Source organism: Theobroma cacao, chromosome 4 (assembly GCF_053813885.1).
Source record: "Theobroma cacao isolate CCN51 chromosome 4, ASM5381388v1, whole genome shotgun sequence".
NCBI lineage: Eukaryota > Viridiplantae > Streptophyta > Magnoliopsida > Malvales > Malvaceae > Theobroma > Theobroma cacao.
The window spans coordinates 21,595,305-21,609,460 of NC_142642.1; the positions used below are offsets into that span (position 1 = coordinate 21,595,305).

The window sequence follows — 14,156 nt, forward strand, 5'->3', positions numbered from 1 at the left end:
CCCATTGCTCTAAAAACAAAAATCTAAATCTTCCTGTTTGCCTCTGAAACTGACTCAAACCCTCAAAAATTTCTAGAACCAAAATGGCTAGAAAATCTCAGAGTAAAGAGATATCAGAAAAAAAGAAAGGGAAAAGGTCAATGGAGGAAGGACCAAGAACAGAAAGTCTGAAGAAGAAATAAAAAATCATGCTAGTTTCAGTGAAAGAAATATCCAAGAAACTAAGAGAAAATAAGCAAAAAACTGACAAAAAGAAGAAACAGAACCCTTACTCCATAAAGGTACCAGTTCTTCTTCTTCGAAGTTTAAGAATAAGTTGCATGAATATAGGTTCAAAAATATCGAGAATGCACCAATCTCCTGTGGAAAATTTATTGATTGGAAGAGTTTTAAGGAAAATGTAGAAATCCAAACTAGTTTATTTGAGTACTTTAATGAACTGAAACTAAAAGGTTACAGCACCTTTAAGAATAGGTCTTATAGTCCAAGTCTAGTTAAAGAATTCTATTTTGGGATTACTTTGAAAGGAAAGGACTTAGTTGATTCTGATCATTATGTTGAAGATGGTTTGAATGTTTATTTGAATGGAAAAGAATTTGTTATGATTGTTGAAGATTTAGGAAACCTGCTGAAAATAGAATGCAAAGAAAGAGAGTATGAGCTCCTTGAAAAATATGATCCATCCTCATTGTGGGAGATCATCATTGTAAGGAAAGAAAAATATTCTTCAAAAAGCAATTTAGGTCTGATAATTAGTCCTCAAATTAGGATTTTACAGTATTTTACAACAGCCAACATTCAAGGTAGAAGTGGAAGCCTTAGCTACATTAGCCTTTAGGACCTCTGGTTGATGGAGCATGCCTTCAACGAGGTACCTTTGAATCTAGGAAGATTTATGATTAAAAAAATGATAAGTGCCTGTAGACTTTAAAAGGTTAATCTGCCATATGGGAATGTAATTACATCCCTTGTGCAGAAGAAAGGAATATGGGCAAAAAGGAATGATAAGGACCTGGTAAAAAACAGAGGTCAAGCTATTTATTATGGGAGCTTGGTTAAAATAGGGTATATACTCGATGGGGAAAGATTCATTAAGACCCCTAAAGATTGGTCCAAGAAAAGAACACAACCTACTTGCTCAACTTGAAGGAGCCTCTTCTAGATTCTCAAATGAAGTAATTTTCAACTTGCTCATGAGGATTGATGGTAAGCTGACTGACCAAGGAGAAAAGCTACAGAAAATTGAAGAGAGAATCACTGAGTTGGTAAACAAGCTGAAAGAGAAGGAAAACATTCCATCTGAACTTGTGGCTACAAACAATTCTACAACATCTAACACTGCACCAGCACAGCAAGGTGTTGAAGGTTCAGCGGAGCTAGCAAAAAAATCTGCTCCTCATGTTGATAGTTCTGGCATTCAAGCTGAAGGTTCCACCTACAAGCCTGCTACTCCTGTTCTGCAAACTGATGACTCTCCTCAAAGGATTGATCAACCAGCCAAGACATCCTCTCTTAAACCTCAAGGCAAAAATGAATCAAAATAAGGGACTGAAGTGGTTGGTTCAGAAACAGAGAAACACCAGGCCTCTCCTCAAAATTTAGAGGAAGTTTCCATCATGGATATCTTCCACCAAATGGTTAAGGAGGGACAAGCTGAAAAAGACACTACCCGGACAGAAACTTAAAAAGATGGTGAAGATGTAATAAAAGGAAAAAAACTTGCATCAGCTTCCAGAGTAAAGGCAAAAGCAGAAAAAGCCAAAGCCACTGTAGCACCACCAACCAAAGGTAGGAAGACTATGGCAACCAAGACAGCTTTTCTCAAGAGAAGAAAGTCTTCCAGGTTGGTAGAGGAATCCAAACCAGTTTTAGCTTCTTTTCCTCAGAGTCCAATCTTTGTCTCAAATAAGTCCTCACTAGAACCTTCCCCTAGACAGTCATCACCTCTTCGAGAGCCCTCTCATTTTCCTCTAAACCTTTTCTATGACACTGAATCCTCACCCTCTGACACATCAGATGAATAGAAGCCTCTTCCTTTGATGCTGACAAAAAATGGGAGTAAAATGGGTGCAGGAACTAGAGAATAAATTTAAAAAAAATGTTAGGGTGGAGGAACCAAGAACCTAGGAAAGAAAAGAAAGTAGAATTAGGGGCAGAAACTTAGAAGAATAAGAGATAGGAAGCAAAAATAGTGTAGGGGCAGTTTCGAAATGCTATTTGATTAACTGTTATTTATGCCATGGTGGCACTTGAACACTCAGTTTTAATTTTGTTGTTTATGTAGTTGTATGTGAAACATAAATGCTAATATGACTATGTTACTCAATTGTTACAAATTGAAGTCTGCTGATATTTTGCTGTTTTGGTATATTTACTGTCATGAACAAATCTACTGATGCCATGCTGATATTGATGCTGATAAATTGTTTTTGTTATGGCATTATGAATGAATTCTATTTATAAATAGATATAGATGGGGTGTATAGTATATCAATTGAAACATTAATGATGTAGACAAAATCTGAAATCAATAAACTATTGACAGTTGTTGGAAAATTTATGAAAATCTGCCAACAGTTACTGCTGAAAGTTTAATGATGATCTACTAGTACTTACTTGCTGCAAATCACTCCATATTGCTGCACATATGACAAAAATAAAATTTGATGGAATAAAGTAAGCAACATATGCACATACTTAGGGGGAGCAATCCTCATTCTCTGTAGAAAACTAAAAAGAGTTAAAAAGACACTATGTTGTTAATCAAGGAATGTTTTGTCATCATCAAAAAAGGGAGATTGTTGGCTCCATTAGTTTTTGATGATAATAAAACATTCCCATTTACTTGTGTCTAATATATTTACTTGAATGTGTAAGAAAATTAATATATGAAATTAATCATTTAACTCCTCAAAGAGTATATCAAAAGAAATAAAGAAATAAGAACAACAAGATGTAACTATCTAACAAAGAGGAAGCCTATTGGTGAAACACGAAAGAATATTGGTTGACCAAGTTTCAAATTGGAGGAATGGCGGGGTAAAGAGTTTGAGAAACAGAATCAACTTAGTCGACCAAGTCAGTCAACTAACTGCGCTCTGTCAGAATCTGCAACCTGAAATAGAACCAACTTAGTCGACCAAATCAGTCGACTAAGAGCTCTTTGTCTGCAATTTGAACTAGAGCACTACAAGACAAATTAACGGCTAGAACTCATCCTCAACTATTTTCAACGGCCATAAACAGTCAAATTGTCATCAGAGTTGCATCTCCAAGTATAAAAGGGTCCTCCAACAATTAGAAATAAGTTTTTAAAAGCCTTGAATGAGATTTGAGCTATAAAAAGTTGAAAAACCAGAAAAGCTTCACTACACTTAAACGCCTACTATTTGCATTTGTATTTAGCACTCAATCTTGTACCACTCAGATCAACCAATGATCATAGGTACCTTCTTTTACTACTTTTCTTGTATTCATAGAATGAGGAAGTCACTCTAAGGAGTTGTTCAAGCTTGGGATAGCTTGATTGTTGAAGGTTGTGGTTGAGCCTTAGAAAACCACCTTGGGTTTTAGTTGAGCCCGTGAACAACTAGTGTAAAAGGTTTTAGCTGAGCTTGGTAAAAGCCATTATAAAGCTTGGTGAAAGATTGTGAATTTCACCGGTGTTTAGTGAATTTGTGGGAAAATCCTTGGTTGGATAATCAAGGTAGTGGATGTAGGTCTTGGCCCGAACCACTCTAAATTGCTGTGCATCTTATACTCTGTTTTTATTTTCTTAAGTTCTAAAAATTAGTTTCCAATATTGTTAAAAGCCAAATTGTGCTATTCACCCCCCCTCTAGCACATATTATCGGGACCAACAAACATTAGCATTTTTTCTAGAATCAGATCTTTCTGAAGGCTATTGGTAATTATTGGATGCCATATCTTCCAACAAATTATAAATGTCATCAAGATTTTTACCCATCAATGCCCCACTAGCCGTGGCATCAATTGTAAATCTAATTGAAATGACTAACCCATTGTCGATTGTCTGCACTTGTAACCATTGAAAAAGCCCATGGTGTGGACATCTTCTAAGCAACTCTTTAAATCGTTCCCAAGCCTCATATAATGACTCACCATCAAATTGTTTGAATGAAGTTATATCATTCCTTAACTTTGCAATATTTTTAGGTGGAAATAATTTTGCTAAGAATTTATTAGCCAAGTCCTCGCATGTAGTAATAGATCTAATACACTGTGATTACAACCAACTCTTTGCCTTATCCCTTAATGGAAAAGGAAAGAGTCTAAGACTGATATCATCATTAGTCACATCATTATATTTGAAAATGTGACAAATTTCCAAGAAATTAACCAGATGGGAATTAGGACCATCACTAAGTAACCCCCTAAACTGAACGAAAAACTGAATCATCTAAACGTAAGCAAACTTAATCTCAAAATTTTTTGAATTGATTAGAGGTTTTCTAATGCTTTGGTGTAAGCCTTGCAAGAAAGGAATATCATAATCCTGCAAAGCTTTGTTCTCTTCATGAATCTGAATGCCAACATTGTTACCATGATTATTATTATCTTCAGCCATTATTTGGTTTAGAGTTTGAAATTACAAATTTTCTCTTCAACATCTTATAAAAGTTCTTTCTATATCTAGATAAAAAAGAACAAGATTCAAGTTTCTCCTTTGCATACAATGACCAAAGATGCTTGAAAATAAGAAAAATATATAAATAAATAAGCTCTAAATTAAGACTAAATTGGCTTGGTATTAGTATTAGTAAAAATTTTAGAAAACAAGTTCTCCAATAACAACGCCAATATCTTGTCAGTTAAAATTTTACCTACACAAGTATACGTATTAAATAGATACTATATTAGCAAGTCGAAAATCGATCCTTCAAAGAATTGTCCTAAAACTTTACTAAGTACTAAAATTAAAACAATTTAGTTTTATTCAAACAATCAAAATTTTAATAACTAATTAAACTAAAAACTAATCAACTAAAACTAAACTAATTAACACTACTAATCAGAGCAAAAATATAACTAAATAACATTCAAATTGAAAAAACCTAAGATTACAATGTCCCTTACACTTCATTTAAATCTTACCTCTATCTCTTAACTTAATTGAATGGCTTGAATTTCTAACCTAGAGTCCTTAATTATTTATAATGCTCGCTCGAGTCTCTTATAAAAATATCTACTTTAACCAAAACACTATATTCCTATGTGAATTGAAATTGAAATAAACTCATTAAGTTCAGACTTTAATACTTGCTACATATGGCATAGAAGTATATTCCTATCCTATACACAAATCAATTTATTCATCTAATCAAATAAATAAGATCATATGCTATTCTAATTTTAGTTTACACTAAACTCCCTTTTCCAAATTTGTTTAGATTCCTAGATCAATTTAATTAGTGGCCAGTCAATTAAAAAGTATTAAGAACAAATTGGAATAAACAATTCTATCCCATTGAAAATAAGCTAGAAAGAGAATAAAAATTTAAACTGCATGTGAGTTCAATTACAATCCTAGAAATATAAATTTAGCTAGACATAATCGCAAAAGTAGATAAAAACATATGAAGTTTAGCCATAAAGAGTAAAAAGAATAATAAAATCTAAGGAAGAAGAAAATAAATATTGACAGCCTTGATCTTCACTCTTCAACCTCAACTTCTAGCTTCTTGAATCTCTCTCAGGATTTTTCCTCAATGTGCATGTGTGTGGCTAACTTCTCCTTAAGCTAACTATTTATAACCTAACTTAACCTAATTCTACCTAAACTAAACTATTTTGACCTAAAAACTTTTAATTTGGTCTTGGAATAAGTGTAAAGCCAAACAAGGACTTTGTCAGCCCATATCCTACTCTTTTCCACCTGGATTCTTCAAGTTTTCTAGCTTGATGCCACAGCACACCCTATTTAAGCCACGACGCTCCATTGATCTCAAGTCTTCTTCTTGTTGACTACTATGCTTTGTCAACTTCCCATGTACTTTTCTCCATCTTCTAGGTAGAACTGGAGAAAGTAATCTCATGAAAATGTAACTCTATCACTTATCGTTCTAATGATTCAAGAATCGCATCATTTGGAGTTCTAGAGCAAGAGTTATGCTCAAAATACCGTAACATGTACGAACGGGGTTTAAACTCCTTAAACACCTTTTTTCTGCCAATTAAGCCTTATTCTTCTAGAATCCTACAAAAAAATATAAAAACTGATAAATAATAACTAAATTAAGATATATAAACATAAAATTAAATTAACATAATAAAAATAAACTAAATAAAAAATAACTAAAAATAACGAAATTCTAGCCTAAACTCAACAACTTAGTTAGCTTTTTAAAAAAATTTAAAATAAAAATAATTCTATTTTATAGAATTATCAGCTTTTAGATATGTTTGGCATTTTGGTGCCCATTAAAATGATGCTTAATTTGCAACTAGATAAACTGCCTCGATAAGCTCTTATGTATAGCTATTTACATTTTATTCCATTTTTTGGTGTGGGTTTTTTTCAAAAAGACCCCTCATAAATAAGGTGTTTTGAAAATAGGCTTCTTTATAATTTTAACTATTTTTAGCCAAGAAAAATTAATTTTGAACAAAATTACTCTTAACGAAACTAACCCATATGTTTAGGTCCGCGCCTCGAACTAACTCATATCCTATAAGCTTTCCTCGCCAAACGATTCATCTCTAGAGTATTTCTTGCCAAAGAGAAAAACTGTCAAGCCCAGCTCTACAATATGTTTATTATGCCATTCTTACATAAGAATGCATGTTTGCTTACTTGGGCACCTCGAAAATCGTTAAAGGACGACAATGTACCAAATGATACAATTAAGTTGAATTAAGCCTTGAACTAGTCCAAATAGAGATTCTAAGATGCAATTGAGAATTTTAAAACCCTAGAATGACTTAAAATGGTGATTCGGAGTTTGAGGACCGATTTGGAGTCAAATTGGAATTTTCATGACCTAGGGGCAAAATGGCCATTTTGCCACTCGAGGTTAAAATTGGAATATTGGAAGAAGGTTTTGATCAAGATTGACTATTTAGAACATAATTTGAGTTTGAGAAGTGAAAATTTTTAATTTTGACATTTTTTCGAGCATAGGGGTAAAATAGTTATTTTGCCACCTTAAGGGCAAAATTGTAATTTTACACCACCCAACACTTGCCCAGCACATGAATTTTACCTAATATTATCATGGATAATTGAGAAAATTTACGTGGTGGAGAGAGATTACTTAATGGGTAAGTATGACACATGGACCAATAGAATGGTGACATGTGTCAAATTCTCATCCATTTATTATTTTCCTTATAAATTAGCACAAAATCAGTCTATTTCTTTTCATATGGCTGGCCAAAGCAAGAACAAAGGAAGTAAAAGGAAGAACAAGAACCCTGGGTGAAAATTCAAGAGAAAATTGGTGGATTCCAAGTAATCAAGTAATCAAAGGTAAAATTTCTTGATTTTGACTTGTGATCTACTTTTCCCATGCACTATTTTACATTTTCCATGGTTGAATCACAAGATATCATGAAGGATAGTGTGCTGATCAAACCCTAGGAGAGAGGTTTTGATACTTGATTTAGTTAGATTTCAATGTATTTTAGTGTTTTTAGTTGATTGGTGATGTGTAGCATGAAAATCAAGCAAGAAAAATTCATGTTCTCGCATCACCCATCATTGGCCGAATTCTCCATGTAGAATATTGATGATGATTTTGTTTTTATTTCAAGTGATTTGGTTAGAAATTAGTGATTTATGGTGTGAGAATCAAGTAAGAAAAATTATAATGTTGATGCACCCACCATGGCCGAATTTTCCAAGAGAAAATGTAAGGATGATTTTGCCATATTTCAATTTATTTAATTTATGTTTGATGATTTGGAGTATGGAGAGAAAAATGAAATTATTTGGAGTTGAATTGGACGTATTGACCAATTAATCGAGTGATAGATCGAATTAGGCCAACACTGTTTAATTTAGGTACACAATTGAATTTATGTAGAACACCGTGTTTAGACAATAATCCGAACAATTTGCGTCCCATTTCATACATTAGTATAAAGCCTGAATTGGTTTTATAACAATTTAGCACAATGTAATAAATGGCTTATTGTGCATTATGTCTAGGTGGTGAGCATTCTGGCAAAAGTAAAGAGATAGTACCCAAGGATCAAGAATCGGGGTACTTGGAATTCGATTCCCAAAATAGTGAGTAACCTTATTGTCACGACCCGGAACCTCCCTCAGGCCCATGACAATCGCCGCGACGTCCCGATTGACACTCATTATCCGGAATGCCAACCGGAACCCCGCAAGGCTTACATATCAGTTTCTTTCCTTTCCTGTGAGCAATCATTGTTAAATATTGAGTTTTTAGAGAATATATACTATTTTAGATCAAAAACAATCAAAACAAAATTTTCGCCACACAGGGGTATTTTGGTCATTTTTTTTCTCAAAAATTTCGAAACTGGCTAAAACGTCATATACAAGTACAAAACACATAATTCATATTCAAAATGAGTTTAAAAGTCTAAAATCTTCATTTAAAATGAAATTACGGTTATTTGAATATAATAAGAAAATAAAAGAAATATTAAGGAAAATATTCTATTTTCTTATAAAACAATATTTATAGAGTTATACGTGAATAATTTTTATAGCGTAAAAGCTAAATAAATTTATACATACTGAAATACAGTAAGCCAAAATATTTAATTTAATTTACAATAACAAGAGGGCCCCTGACTAAACAAAAGTAAAGAGGACTGTGAACCTACAATTTGGAAAATGCAGATCCAATGGTAGTCCTCGATGAGATCAGCTATCTACAGTCTATACTGAACCTGAAATGGGTGGAAAGGAGTTGGGTGAGATTTTGCAATCCCAATGAGTAAACAGACATTATCATAAATATCTAAAGGCGAGTAAAATGGAGGCAAGTTTAAACAATAAATTTCAACCCATTTCATAATGTTTTCAATTTATTTCTTAAACCATAAAATATTTATAATTTACCAAAACAATTGTTAAGGCTTATGTCTTTTATTAAAACAAGGCTCAAGCCAAAACTAATCCTCGGAGATACCTTGGCCGAGGCATCTAACCGAGTCCGCCAAGGGTGTTAAAATATTCACACGTGAAACACATTTTTATTTTTAAAAACCAGCCGTTCCTTGGCGTTGGGCGAGTTACACATTCACGTGGGGGTTCGACGTGAAGTGAGCTCTAATACTACCCCAGGAGTTACCCTCCTCGCCTCTACAACCGGAGTAACTATATAACTGGGTTTACCGTGCCCCTCTAATATGCAGTCCACGGAAACCCGTCACTGCAGTGACTAACCCACCAATTTTAATAAAATTTCGACAGTATAACGTGGCTTTTATTTATTTATCTAGCCTGCATAGTAAAACAACTTACATAAATTTCCCAATGCATTCACAAAATATAGCCACATATACTCATTTCTCATAAGCCATTCCTAGGAAAATATATATTTCTCAAGTCAATTTGTAGCCTCCAATTACTCAATTTCATAATCAATACAATATATTTTTATTTGTCACATTTATTCCTAAAACATCAAAAATCCCGTTTTAATCTCGTTCTCATTTCATAAAATACATAAAGGGCATTTAAAATAAACTCTAGATAATTTACAATAATAATAAGTTTACTCACCGTTTGTACAAACTAAAAGCTTTCTAAGCGCCCCGATCACTACTCGTCGGGTACGACTTCTTTGCCTTTTTCAGAAGGCTCTCCTCCTAGACATGTTACAAAAATTTACACAATTCATCACATTGATGCTAAACCACTATATAATTAACTTAAATCCTATACTAATGCATGGTATGAAATGCAATAGCCTAAAACGGCTTAAACGCGGTATTAACCTATTTTTGGCACTTTGCCCGATAAATTGCTAACGCGCTCCATTTTAGCTCTAAATCATCCCATTCTCTCTCCAACATTTCTAACCATTAAATATCAGCCAATAACCTTCTAAAAACAACAAAATCAGCTCACTCCCTTCCTTGGAAAATTAGGCCAAAAATGGGACATTAACTCGGTTAATTTTCTACTTTGTTTTTCTATCACGTTTAATCGTTTTTCATCATTTTCTCTTCATTTCCCTTAGAATAAAATCAATTCATCATCATTGTACAGCATTGAGCATTCAGCCAAGAGTGGGTATTGTGAAAATTTAATGATTTCTTGCCCAATTTAATTTCTAAACACATTTAACTAACTAAAACTATCAATTTAACTAAAAATCAAAACCTAAAAATTTCAATTTCTCTCCCCTAGAATTTCGTCCAGCCCTTGATATCACTTTTTGATCTCTCTCCTCAAGCATGCTAAATGGAAATAAAGGCATAGGAAAGGTAGAAATCAAGCTAAAATCGAAAAATCTTACCGTTAGACGCGCAAACGGTCGAAAACCGCGAATTTCCCTTTGAATTTTCTTGTTTCTCTTTGGTTTTTCTTTTTTTTCTTCCTTTCCTCTCTATTTCCTCTCTTGTTCTTCCTTATGGCCGGCCAGCACTCAAAATTTGGGTTTAAATGGCTGACTTTTCATTAAAATAATATTATTTCATTAAAAAAATGCCACGTGTCACTTTCCCATTGGCCCATTTTTAAAATTTCATCCATTTGTTTCCAAATTTTCACCATACACTTGTCTCTTACATTCATAGCTTAGATAAAATTCTCAGACTCATCCAAAGTCTCAGTGGAGTAATTTTTGTAATTTACACTTTTGCCCCCGTAAAAGTCAAAAATTACATTTTTACCCCAAAAATTGAAAAATTGCCCATAGACATATTTTTCATCCCTTATACTCATACCATTCTCCAATTTGTCAAATTTGATCTAAATTCTCTCAAAATCTCAAATTTTGTCCGTGGGTGGCAAAATTACAATTTTGCCCCTACACTCCAAAAATCACCAGAATTAAACTTTTTCACTTCCTATCATTAAATTATACTCCAAATAGTTAATCTTGGTCAAAAATTTCACTCCATGATCAAATTATTATCTTAGGTGGTAAAATGACGATTTTGCCCTTGAATATCAAAATTTTTAATTTTACCCCAAATGAACCCTCGAACTCCGAACAATCATTTTTAGCCATTCCTGGACTATAAAATATTAAATTTCATCCTACAATTCCTATTTGAACTAGTTCGAGGTTAAATCAATTTAAGTGTACCGTTAGGTACAATATCGGGTTTCGTCTATTCTTAGGTGCTTTTCTAGCGTAATAACATGCTACTCAATGCATGTATGTCATGACATGTATTTATAGGGTCGGGTTTTACACTTATCATCATCGTAATTATGTAAAGTATGTTTTATTCGATTTTGTAAATTTTAGAAAAATTAATTAAATGATTAATTTTTTGATTTTATAAACAAAATGTGATTTAATGAAATGATTTCATAAAATTGTTTTAAAATTGAATAATGGTTTGAAAATAGAGTAATTGGAGACTATTTTTGTGTGTTGTAAATTCATGATTCTAATTGATTGGCTTATGGCAATATTGGCATGAATGGTTGATTTGATAAATGTATTGGAAATGTATAAATTGTTGATTTGCCTTGAAAGGCCATCAAAATAATATAAAATAATTTCCATGTCATGCTATTGCAAATTTTATTATATGGTGGGTTTAGCTTGCTACAGTGGGCGGGTTTTCTATGGATCAGCTTATTAGAGGGGCATGGAATCTCGTTATATTTTACCTCGGTTGGAGAGGCGAGTAGGGTAACTCCCGAGGTATAACTTTTGAAGTTTACTTCACGCCAAACCACCACGTGAGGGTGAACTCAGCGAACGCCAAGGAACGGCTATGTTTTCAAAATAAAAACATGATTTATACGTACATAACTTTTTAACAGCCTTGGCGGACTTGGTTGTGATAGCCCTCGATCAAGGTATCCCTGATAACTGGGTATGAGAATGATTTTGGCACGAGCCAAAGTTTTAAGAAATTCATAAGCCATGTTGATTACTCGATTTATATGAATTGATTTTATTTGGTTGAAACAAGTTGAAAGGTGATGAATTACAGTATGTTAAACTATTTTATCTGTCTTCATTTACTCGGCCTTAGATATTTTAGATGGCATTTGTTTACTCATTGGGATTATATAATCTCACCACCCTCATTTCCACCCATTTTAGGCTTAGAATAAGCTGTAGATAGCTAATTTCATCGAGGCTACCATTGGATTTGCATCCTCCAAACTGTAGGTTCACAGTCTTCACTACTTTTAGTTATTCGGGAGCCCACTGGTTATTGTAAATTAAATTAAATACTTTGGCTTACTGTATTACAGTATGTACGAATTTATTTTGCTTTTACGCTGCTACAAAAAACTTATTTACGTATAACTCTAAAAATATTGTTTTATAAGAAAATAGAATATTTTATTGAATATTTCTTTTATTTTTTATTATATCTAAATAATCATAATTTCATTTTAAATGAAGGTTTTAGATGTTTAAACTTATTTTTGATTATGAATTATGTGTTTTGTACTAGCATACTACATTTTTAGCAGATTTTGAGATTTTTGAGGAAAAATGACCAAAATGCCCTTGTGAGAAAAAATTTGTTTTTCTATTGTTTTGATTTGGAAATAGTTTATGATATCTCAAAACATAATTTTAGTGACTAATACTCATAAGGGAAGTGAGAAAAACTGATGTTAAGCTTTGCGAGGTTTCGATTGACATTTCAGGTAATGAATGTCTATCGAGACATAGCGGCGGTTGTCACGGGCTCAATGGGAGTTCCAAGTCGTGATAATTAGATTGGTATCAGAGCTTTTGATTTTAAAGATTAGAGATTTTGAGTTTAAAGTTGTTTTAAAATTTACAGTGTCAGTGTGGCCCAAGTTAAGTTAAGTTAAGTTAGGTTAGGTTGAATAGAATGCATGTAATTGCATATAGAAACCTACCTGCTCTGATGATGTGTAAATGATTAAGTAATTACTACTTGGTTGCGTATAGGTTTTGAGGTCCGCTGGTGACACACACACCATATCTAGAAGAGGCGGTAGTCCTGATACCCCTCATAGTGCTAGTGAGGGATCATTAGATTCTACTGCTAGAAGCCGATGGCAACCCGAACCAAGTAGTCCAGAAAATGCTGATAGTAACAAGGAAAGCTTCTAGAGTAGCGAGAATTTTGAAAGTGAGAGTAGCTCCGATACTCCAAAACCTGTAAAAGATTTCCTTTTGAAACAACCTGAATAGTACCATAAAGAATGGGTGAAGAAGGCAATTGCAAGAGAAGGTATTCGTCCTAGGAAGGGCGTGTTAGTTGTTCGACACTATCCTCCAGGCTGTGGGATGAATGTAAAGGAACAACAGGAAAAAAATAAAGAGAAAGTAACTATTGCAAATTATCCCCTTAGGAAGGTGAACATTGTATGACATTTTCCTCCCAGTTGTGGAAGAAATGCTGCACCGGTGAGTTATGAGGAATGTAGGAGAATACAACAAGCTTCGATTGAGGAACAAAGGAGAAAATCTCAAGAGGACGAGAACCTAGAAAAGGATCTTAAGAAGGGCTTGGAGTAGAATCTTCCGATAAGATCAGATTAAGATGATGATACTAATGACATGTAATATTTTTGTAGGATTTTGTACTACTTCAACTCTAGGTTGATGTAGAGTAAAGGAGATAATAGTTATCTGTACAAAGAAGTTAATAGTTTGGCTTTTAAAGTGTGTGATTAGAATGTATTATAAAGTAGCTATTTAAGTGACTAGAGGTATATGGGAATCTTAACTGTAGTTACAATTCAAAAGGATATGGAAGAAATCAATGAGCCTCTAGATGACATTTTGAGCGATTAATGTGATAAAGTCAAAGATTGTAAGCTTGAGGGTGAAGGAAGTATAAAATAATGCCATAACATTATAGGAAGATAATCTAATACAATATAAAATATGGTCTATTAGAGATAAATGAAGGAACTTGAAAAAGATAAATTATTGATTAATAAGGATTGTGAGCATAAATGTAGTGAAAGACGAACTATTTTCGTGGTCTTTGTACTAGAAGTTAATAAACTATTGGAGTTATAAGAC

The 14,156-nt window shown here is 33.3% G+C and overlaps 1 non-coding gene across 1 annotated transcript; it reads left to right on the forward strand.

The window, feature by feature from the left end:
- The first annotated feature begins 4,055 nt into the window (after nucleotides 1–4,055).
- LOC148763165 (small nucleolar RNA R71) lies at nucleotides 4,056–4,162 on the forward strand. The gene has a single exon (XR_016026112.1). It is a non-coding gene; the product is annotated as a small nucleolar RNA R71 (small nucleolar RNA).
- The last annotated feature ends 9,994 nt before the right edge of the window (nucleotides 4,163–14,156 follow it).